At 41.7% G+C, this 10,590-nt stretch overlaps 1 long non-coding RNA gene across 2 annotated transcripts in view; it reads right to left on the bottom strand.

Annotated features, from left to right (window-relative positions):
* Positions 1-10,590, bottom strand: part of LOC102010866 — a 13,143-nt gene continuing 2,553 nt past the window's right edge. For both annotated transcript variants that reach the window (XR_001236261.1, XR_001236262.1), the window contains exon 3: positions 1-3,125. This is a non-coding gene — a long non-coding RNA (uncharacterized LOC102010866). The remainder of the gene's footprint in view (positions 3,126-10,590) is intronic.

Raw genomic sequence — 10,590 nt, 5'->3', positions numbered from 1 at the left:
TTTGGATTTACTTTTTTCTCCTTTATTTAGTTTTCTGAGGTATAAAATTAGATTATTTATTTGAGGTCTTTTTTTATATGAACATTTGCAGCTGTAATACTCCCTCATTACTGGTATTGCTGCATTCCATGCTGTTCTCATTTTGACTTGTCTCAGGATATTTTCTTGTTTCTCTTTGAGTCCTTTTTTGTTTTATTTCCACGTAAGTGTGTATTGTTTAGTTTTCCTTTGGCTATTTCTATTTTTATTCCATTGTGGTTGAAAAAGATGCTTCATATGATTTCAGTTTTCTTAAATTAGTTAAATCTTATTTCATGGCTTGACTTGTGGTCTGTCCTGGATAGTTTTCCATGTGCTTGAGAAAGAGTGTGTACTCTGCCATTTCTGGGTACAGCGTTTTGTGTGTATCTTGCAGGCCTAATGGATTTGTAGTATTTCTGAAGCTGCTCCTTCCTGATCTCATCGTCCTGCACATTACTGAAAAGGGATCCGAAGTCTGCTGCAACCTTGTGTGTCTTTCTCTTTTCAGTTCTGTCAGCGTGTGCTTCGTATATTTGGTGGCCCTGATGTTTGGTGCTTGGATGTTTATAACTGTATCTGCTTGGTAGACTGACATTTTATGTTTTAAGTCCTTTTGTCTCCTGTGACAGCGTTTTCAAATATTTTTTTCTGACACTCGTGTGGCCAGCGTGTTTCCCACTTGCGTGGAGTGTCTTTTTCATGTTCAGCCTGTGTGCACCCTTACATCTTAAGGGAGTCTCTGCAGATGGAATATAGTTCCGTCTTTGCAAATCCATTCATCCAATCTGTGTCTTCTGATTGGGGAGTTTAATATATTTACATTAGTCTGTGAGTAGCTCATTGTTTTCTGTATCTCTGGAGCCTTTTTGTGACTTTCTTAAGGTGCCTCCTTTGCATTTCATGATCTTTGTGTGTCGTGCTTTGGCTCCCCTCGTTCCCTTTTGTGTATGTTCTATAAGTATTTTCTTATAGAAACCCAGTCTCAAAAAGACAAATAAAAAGCAAACTTAATGGGAAGGACATTTTTCTATGCCCTTTATAATTTTTTTCAAGACTTTAAAATGACAGTTATAAATATAAAGGAAAATGAAGAATAATAAAGCAAAACTAATATTGAGTGCAGTTAACATTAACGTTGAAAATTATTCTATTTCTTTGTTACCTCATCAGTTTGACCAGTGCTGCTTTGTATATGTAAGCATTTTGTTCTGTCTTGACAACGTGTTACCCTTGTAACTGAATCAGCTTCCAACATGTTGTCCTTTTTGCCTTTAAGCTGGTGAAATATTTCCAGATAACAGGAAGTTGTTGAGGGCGCCCCCTCTGGGACACCTTCATTCTTCCTGTTAACCAGTGCAGTCGTACTCAGCATCCGTGGGGATTGTTTCTAGGGCCCTGGAGATGCTTCCGTGTACAAATGCTCAAGTCTCTTCTATGAAAAGACGTTCACATATAAGCTGCATCTCATATTTTAAATGATCTGTTTCTCCGTTACTTGTAATACATCATAAAATGCTGTGAGTATCTGCATTGCCTAGGGAATGGCAGTCTTCAGAGGGTTGGTACGTACGCATTTATTCCGGACATTTTCAGTCTGCGGTTGAGGTACACCCGTGCGTGGGATCGGGGACACGCAGAGCTAACTGCTTCGCTCACTGCAGCCAACCAGGTTGCTTCTGCTGGGCACCCGTCTGAACCTCCAAGTGTTGCCAGTGTCAGCAGTGATGAAGTGTTTTGTCTGTTTATGTTTGTGTCAGTTGTTTCTTCGATGCATTTTCGTCTTTACTGGCTGATCTCCTGTCCTGTTTTTGTGAGATGTCGCGAACATTTATGGCTGGGGAGTGAGGCGGCAGCACAGCTACACACTTGCTGTCGTGGCTGTCTCCGAGCCCTGGATAACTGCAGTGACCAGTTGCTGGGCTTCGAAAGAAGTAACGTGAAGGAGAGTTGTGTGTGTGCTGTTTACTTAGTTACTTGTGGGTGGAATTGTGCAGTTTGTGCTTCGTGCAGTGACAGTCATGGCGATGGGTGCTTGAACTGTGTGGGTGGACTGGTGTAATTTACCTACACTGTTGTAAATGACATTCATGCTTAACAGAAGCTTGGAAAGGGAGGACTGGCTGCTTCAGGATTATCTCTGGTTTTTCAGGGGCAGTTTCTCTCTGTCTCTGTCCCTCTCTGTCTCCCCACCCCACGCCCAGAATTACTGTTTCCCATGTATATCCAGGAATTTTTATTTTTTATTCATAATTTAGAACTAAGTATTTTTACGAGTACTGATCCCGATGTTTCTCTGTTGTTACACAGACGTTCCTGGTTCTCTTACGTGCCCTTGTTCTGCATGAGGAGGGTTTGGGTTATCTTCCGTTAGGCTGCATCTGTAGGGAGACTCAAGTTCTGCTGGGGACGCCTTCAGCAACTAAAATCAAGAGCAGCGGTCCTCATCCTTAGCCCGGAGCTCTTCCTAGGAGTCATCCATGTATCTGTGGGTCCCGGCTCCTTTACCCTTGTGAAGCAGGGTGGACGACACAGGTGTTTCCTTAACACACTTCCAATGTTTAAATCCCTGTGTTTAGCCTCCTCCTAGCTCCGCCCTCCTGCACCAGACTTCTGACCCAGAGATGCTGGTACCGAGGAAGAGCAGTTCCCACCCCCGCACCCTATCAGAGCAGTTCTGGGGCTAGGGTCCGCTTCAGTCTGTCTGTTCTTCATCTTGCCAGCCCTCCATCCACTTTCTGAATTCCAGGAAATAGCGGAACATACAAGTCTATTTCCATTCTTTTTGTTACTGATTTATTCTTTAGTTTGTCTTTGTAGTGGTTTCAGTAAAACTGGAGGCAGAGATATAACAAGTATCTGTACTCACTCTGCAGTTCTGAGCTGAAATTTAATTGGTTCTTAGAGTTCCTCCAACATGTACTCCATGTAGATGTTTGGGACATAGATGAAAAGGGAGCGCTTCAGGGCGGGGCTCCTGAGCCAGGCCGGCAGATCGTCTCTCCCAAATTCGACTGCTCTTTCCCCGGAGACTTCGGATGTTACTGACACTCTTGTGTATTTCAGTTTCCATTCTGTAATGTACGAAAAATGCCTCATACAATTGTCTGAAAAGTAAATGAATTAAAGTGTACTTAGGACAGCATTTGGTACAGAATAAGAATATATATATATATACATATATGGAAATGGGACCTTTTGAATTTCTTGTCTCCTATTTGGTGTGTTGTTCCCTAAACACAAAGTTAAAGAAATTATTTTTTTCTGCTTAGAAATCAAGTAGGTTCACGGATGACTGTTTTTGTACCTAAGTAGGTAGTTAATAAGAATAAGTTTGTCAATAGGTTTGAATCCCTGAGAAGACACTTAGGCATCTTAGTAGCAACCGAAATACTTTACCATCCATCCAACTCCCAGAGGCAAGAGAGCCTGGAAAAGGAAACACCCAATGAGACAAGTTCTGTTTGTTTCCTTTTGTTTTTATCAGTTACCGCATCCTCACAATATTCTAGCCAAAACATGAGGGAAGTAAGAACTCTATTCAAATCTCAACAAAAAGACCTTAATAAAATATTCCATGAAAGATACACTTCTAAGAAATCTAAGAACTGTGGATTTTATTTTTCTAGTAACTATGTGAGATATTTTAAAATCATACAGCGTTCACTCTTTGTTCCTTTAAGATTTACCACATGCTACTCAAGTATTTTCACTTCCAAAAGAATCAGCAGTCGGAGGCTGAATTTTTCAAAGATAAATACCAGGGACTCTGCTCTAGAGAAAGTAGGAACAGGCCCCAGGAGCGGAGGGTGGAGGAGGCAGAAGCCAGGTCTGCGCAGACCCTTCAGCCCACTGCTGGCGCCGCGTCAGGAGCAGCGCACAGTGTGTCGTCACCTTCCTCCTGGGCCGGGGTACCTGAGCCGAGCAGCTGACGGCAGACGGGGCTGGAGTCGGGTCTGGGCGTGAACCCGCTCCTCGGTGACTGCAGTGCCCGGGATCTAAGGGCCCGCCTCTGACCGCCCGAGCTCCTGGGGGACACTGCTGACCCAACTCATAATCACACATTCCTTGACGAGTTCTTTTTTAAAGATTCTGAAATTCTGAAAATTTCAAACTTACATAAAAGTTGCAAGAACAGTGCAAAAAACCACATTTTCAACCTTTTAGGTGTAAATTGCCAAGACTTCCACGTTGCACCCCACTGAGATCCCGACTGTTTTTCAGAGCTGACCCTTGCACACAGCACCCTCTCCCGAGCCGCACCCTGCGATGGGCGGGCCCCCCTCGTCCCACCACCGTCAGGCGCCTGCGCTGCCCCCGGCAGCCTCACACGTCCGGCTCCAAGTCTCAGGCTGACCCTGCGGCAGGGCCAACAGACTGATCCGCTGCGGGAAAGAAGGGAAGGAAGAAGAGGAGAGAAGGAAAGGAAAAGCTTTATCTAGATCGAGGAAACATTTCAGGATTTGTCTAGTTAGGAATTGTTAGCAAGTAGGACTTCCGGCCAAGTGGTGACTCGATGTCGCTTTACAAAGAATCACAAACCGTAAAATGCATTTCAGTGGATATCGTAAATACCGGAGGAATATTTTGGGGTATTAACATGAGCCACCATCCTCATCCTGAGAGCTGAATCCAAGCCTCAACTATATGAGCACACCACCACTGAACTGTATCTCCAGCTCTCTTTATTTTATTTTGTTTCATCTTTTGTTTTTGAGACACGGTTTTGCCCTGTAGCTCAGGCTGGCCTTGAACTTGCAGCAATCTTCCTGCCTCAGCCTCTTAAGGGTTGGGATGACAGGATGGTGCCACCATGCTTGGATTTTATTTCATTTTAAAATCTTGAGACAAGGTCTCACTAAATTGCCCAGGCTAGCCCGGAACTTGAAATCCTCCTGCCTCAGCCTCCCAAGTAGCTGGGATGAAAGGCATGTGCCACATGCTTGGCTTGACTGTGATTATCAAAAACATATGGAGAACTCAGTGTTTTAAACATTTTGTGTATGTACATAAAAATGATTTTCAACCTACCTTGCTGACACTGGAAAGTGAAATCAGGAAATTGTTGCATAAAGCATTTAAAATAGAGATTATGAAATTTGGAATTACATTCTACAGTGGCAAAACAGGTCTTCTCATGATTGTTGTAACAACTAATTCGTTCCTCTATGTAGGCTGTTGCAGTAGCCACCTTTCTGTCTATTTTCGCTCTTGCCCTCACTCCCAGGCTCATTCTCTATCTTTTGCATGGAAGCTAAAATGACCTTTTTAAATACTTAAATCAGATTGTATCTTTTTTTATTTAAGTAGAGATTCTACTTTTTGCTTGGGCTATCAAGAACCAGAAAGGGTCCCTGGTACTCTCTCACCAAGGAAACCTGAATGAGCTGCAAGTTCACAGTTCTTCTTGAATTCATCAAGGAGCTGAGGTCTTTAATTAACCAATTAGCCTGAAATCTAGGGAGAAGCAGGCTGCAAGCTTATACTCACCCAGCTGCTAAGAATAATCTAACACTTCCCATCGTTTCTGATTGCCAGGTGTTCACTGCATGTTAGAACATCTGCCATGTATTGGTATAGTAATTTGTGTAGGTCAAGTTCTAAGCAAGTTTGATCTCACAGGTTTAATGCGCAGTATCTGAATATTCAGTAGTTAAGTGCAGAAACATCTCAATGAAGGACTATTGCATTCTGAAAAATAACTTCAGTAATTAAAGTTTGATCACACTCTTCTCTGCTTTACTAAGTAGCATATACTTACTGTTAGGCTTTTATGGATTAGGGGGTCATGCTTAAGCTCACTTGCTATACTCGGTGAGAAAGCCTTGTATTCACTGAATAGCTAGAGACGCTGTTCTAGCTCTTCTCTTCCTTCTGGAAAGCCTGAAAGCCGTTTTCCCAAGAGGCACGGTGCCTAGTGGGAAAGACACTTTTCAGAAACAGCAGTGACAGAGGCTGGCTACCGTAGCTCTGGATGGAGGAGACCCGTAGATGCGGCACGGACAGGAGCCCACACAGGTCCCTTTCAGATCATATACACGTACTTGGCCACCTGCCCCCCACAAGGATCTCTTACCTATGATTTCACTTCTGTGGTCTGAGTAACCTGTAGTCCAAGATATTCAATAGAAAATTTCGGGAGTAAACAACTCATAACTTTTAAATTGTGTGCCCTTCTGAAGAGCATGATAAAATTTCCTGCTGTCTCACTCCATCCCACTCAGAACGTGAATCATCCCTTTACCCCTTCATGGGTACAGTGAATCCATGCTGTATATGCTACCCACCTGTTAGTCGCTTTGTAGCTCTCCCAGTTACCAGATTCACCGTTGCTGTATTGCAGTGCTTGTGTTCAAATGACTCACGTTTTACCTAAGAATAGCCCCAAAGCCCAAGAGTAATGATACTGAAAACTTTTTAATATAGTATAAGTGCCCTATTGTAAATTTTTAAAATTTCTTACTGTGCCTAATTTATAAATTAAATTTTATTGTGGCTTTATATAGGAAAAATTATATATAATTTATATATATAACATAAAAACTGTGTGTCATATTTATAACTATACACTAGATAGTATATTTGGGTTTGGTTTGTTTTTTTCTTGTTTTTGTTGTCCCTTCCCCCCCCCCCCCCCGTACCAGGAATCAAACTCATGACCTTGCACTTGCCAAGCAGGCGCTGTGCCACTGAGCTAAATCCCCAGCCCCTATATTTGGGTTTGGTACTACACACACTTTAAAGCATCTCCTGGGGGTTCTTGGAATGTATCCCCCAGAGATAAGGGAGGATTGCTGTGTAGTTGGGGGGCTATATACCCTAATAAACTCAGGAGAGTGTGCGTGATCATCCAAATATGTGTTAATAGTTTCATAAGAACAGTGCTCACATTGTGATTCTGTATAGCCATATCTACATCTGTGTCCATTTCTTTTGTTTTGATACTGGGAATCGAACTCAGGACCTTATGCCTGCCAGGCAGGCGTTTGTACCTCTGAGCTGTATCCCCGGCCCCTCTGTGTCCATTTCTGACAACCTGTCCATCTACAGACATCCTTTCAGCAGGAGCTGTCCAGGTTGCCTGACTGGACACTGAAGGACATGGGTTCAGGGTCCTATTCTTTCCTCATATTTACTCTTGAAGTAACTTTTCCTTGTGAGGACTCAGATTCTGCTGTATAAATGGTCTTAGAATTACCTTTCAAATTTGAAATTCTAGAATTCTATGGCCATATTGAAAAGTCATTCTTCTATGATTCAGTGGCTTTGATACTAATTTTCTCTTATGGATATAAAGCACTACTAGTAGTGATGTTGTGCTCTGTAATTATAAGAGATCTTCCTCTTGTTTTAATTCTGACTAGCAATCTGAATATTAACAGGCTTGGAGAAGCATATGAACTTTTTATGTTTCTTATAGCAAAAATCTAGTAAGAGTCAATAAAATAATTTTTTTTCTTGGTTAGAAAGTTCTAGTAAATAATAGATGCTAATATATTTTTCATTTTAAAATAAATATGTACAGTATTTTCAATCCAAGAGATACACAAAACTACAAAAATAATAAAGATCAGTGTGAAGAAAAAAATGAATTATTTTAAACAAATATCCTGGCCTCTGTTATCTTTTATGTATGAATCTAGGTATTAGTAAGGCTGTTCATACACCCTGGTTTGCCTGGGACAATTCTACTTTATGTCTTTATTCCACATAATAAATGAAATCTCTTTTATTCTAAAAAATTCCACAGTTTTGGAGGCCAATTCAAAGATTACCCTACTCTTCGCAGATTCTTTTTTTCCTTACTTTATTCCTGAACCGGCCGTGTAAGATATTTTTCCTCAAATATTTCACCCTTTCAGATGGGTCTTATGCAAATCAATGGAAGTCAGAAAAGTAAGCTGTCATTGTTTTTTGCTGTTTCATTTCCTAATGTAATTAAGAGTCAAATTTGTAGTGATAATGCAACTTGCTTATTTTAAAGTAGTTTTCTGCTCTCCCATGGAGGAATTTAGAAATCTGCTTTCCTTCCCTCACAAGAAAAACCTGAATAAACTGAAAAATCAAAGATTTTTCTTGAACTCACCAGAGGCCTGAGTCCCAGGGCAGACCACCACTCTTCTGTCTGCAGGGTTAGTGCAACAGAAAGATGCCTGAAGGAGCAGGCTGCATCAGTTGACAGGAATGTTTGAAGGGGAACTTTGGTAGTTTTTCCGGGGTCTGTGAAAAGCTGCCGGGGCTGCTCTCCAGAGGGAGCCCCGCACTCCCAGCCTTTTCCTTGAGGAACACCACCAGATTCTCACAAGGAAGATACCAGAAAGCACACCACTTCTCAAGGCCGTACCCAGAAAACAAGACTGAGAACAACCAGAAGACTGAGGCCTAATTTAAAAATCAGAGAACCCCTTCTCCACCACAGCCTAGCACTACACTAACAGTAATAATCCATCAGAGTTTAGGGAGCTGCAAAATATCATAGCAGATCAAAGGAAGCTTCAGAACTGGGGCTTGATACACCAGCAGAGTTGACGTCTCCACTCTCTCTCCATAGCTGTTACACTCCGAAGCCAGCAAGAGCTCAGCTCCTGGCCAGAGCAATGTAAACCCTCATATAAATGCTTACTTACTCAAGTCCTTATTACTTGATAAAAAAAAATTTGCAAGTTATGCCAGAAAGCAAGCAAATACAGACATAAAGACCCAGCAGTCATCCAATGTAATACAGATGTTGGAGTTATCAGACAGCAAATTTAAAATAACTATAGTTGATATGTTAAACTCTCTCATGAAAATAAGTAGATAACATGCAGAAAGTAGTTCTAAAAAAAATCAAACAGAATTGCCAGAAGTCAAACCACAGTGACTTAAGTGAACACTGTCTTTGATGAGCTCATCAGTGCACTAGACACAACTGAGGAAAGAATTAGTGAGCCGGAAGATGTTTTGATAGACATTTCTCACACTGAAGTACAAAGAGGAAAAAAGGATGAAAAAAAGAAAGAAATCCAGAGCATCCAATAACTATGGGACAATCACAAAGGTGTAACATGGATGTGGCAGAAAACATATTTGAAATAATAATGTTTGAAAATTTTCTAAAATTAATGATAGACACCAAACCACAAATCCACAAATCTCAGAGAGCAACAAGTAGATTAAATACTAGAAAATATATAGCTAAGCATATCATAAACTGCAGAAACTCACATACAAAGTAAAAACCGAAAGAACCTGGGGGAAAGAAGGTGGAGTGGGGAACCCCTTACAAGCATTAGAATCACAAGTGATGTCTTCTCAGAAAATGTCTTACTTTGCAGGCAAGTGAAGAGTGGAGTGAAATCTTTAAAATGTTGCAAAACAAACAAAAAAACTATCAACCTATATATCAACTGGCTATAGAACTCTATAGCCAGTGAAATGTTTTTCAAAACTAAGGTAGAAAACAGGTGTAGTGCTAACCTGTAATCCCAGCATTAGAACCCTGAGACGGGAGAGTCATGAGTTTAAAGTCACCCTGGGCTATATAATGAGAATTTGTCTAAAAAAAAAGAAAACAGAGGAAAAAGCAGACAGAAACAAAGACTGTTAGACAAAATCTAAGAAAAGACATTCAAGTGTCGGGAACGAAGGAAGAGATTAGGAGTAGAAAAGTAGATTAAAAACTTAGATCTACATAAAGCAAGAAGGAATATCAGAAAAGGAAAAAACTGAAGGACTCTTTTCTTAATTTTAACTGATCTAAAAAATGTTCAGTAAAAAAATAGTAACCATGAGGTGGGTGCTTCTTCGCATGTGGATGTGCAAAATAAATGCCAGCAACATGCGGAGGAGCAGAGGAGAGAAAGTGGACATAACCTGCTATGAGAAGTCTGTCCTCCGATGCCTCACACGCTCCTGCTCATGGAAATAAGAATGTGCTCCCGGCCACAGGGCCCCTCTCTCCCTCTGCCTGCTGACTGACCAGGGTGCCTGCCAGGGTGGCCTCCAGGGGCAGGTACAGCCCCTCTTCTTAGGAACTGTGAATAATACGCTATTCTGTCAACAGCAGCCATCTCCTAAACATGTTGGCTTTATTGTGCCTACTCTTTTCCATTAATACACTGGTGGGGTTTTTGTGTGTGTGTGTGTGTGTGTTTTGTACCAGAAATCAAACTCAGGACGTGTGCTTGCCAGGCAGGCGCTTATGCCACTGAGCTATATCCCTGGCCCAATACACTGTTTTAAAAACATTCAGATACATAAAAAGTAAAAGGACGAAGAAAGATACACTCTGCTAAAGCTGATCAAAACATCTGGGTCACTATATTAATTTTAGGCAAATTAGAATTACTTTAAGGTAGAATGAAGTCTTATAAGCCATTGCAGAAGCGTTATGAGATGGCAAGACTTCTGCAATCATTTGCAGTTAAGAAGAGAATCCTTTGTAATTTCGTGTTCCCCACTCCCGGCCTCGGGGTTTCCCGGAAGGAGGGCTTCCGGCGCACAGGGAGCTGGGGGTGGGGAGTGCCAGCCTTCTGGCTGGCTAGCTTCCTGCCTGCTGGCTCCCGGAGGGTGGGCCATGCGGCGGCGAGC

This window comes from Chinchilla lanigera, unplaced genomic scaffold (assembly GCF_000276665.1).
Source record: "Chinchilla lanigera isolate Chin_1 unplaced genomic scaffold, ChiLan1.0 scaffold00053, whole genome shotgun sequence".
NCBI classification, from domain to species: domain Eukaryota; kingdom Metazoa; phylum Chordata; class Mammalia; order Rodentia; family Chinchillidae; genus Chinchilla; species Chinchilla lanigera.
This window is presented reverse-complemented; position numbering and strand designations above follow the sequence as displayed.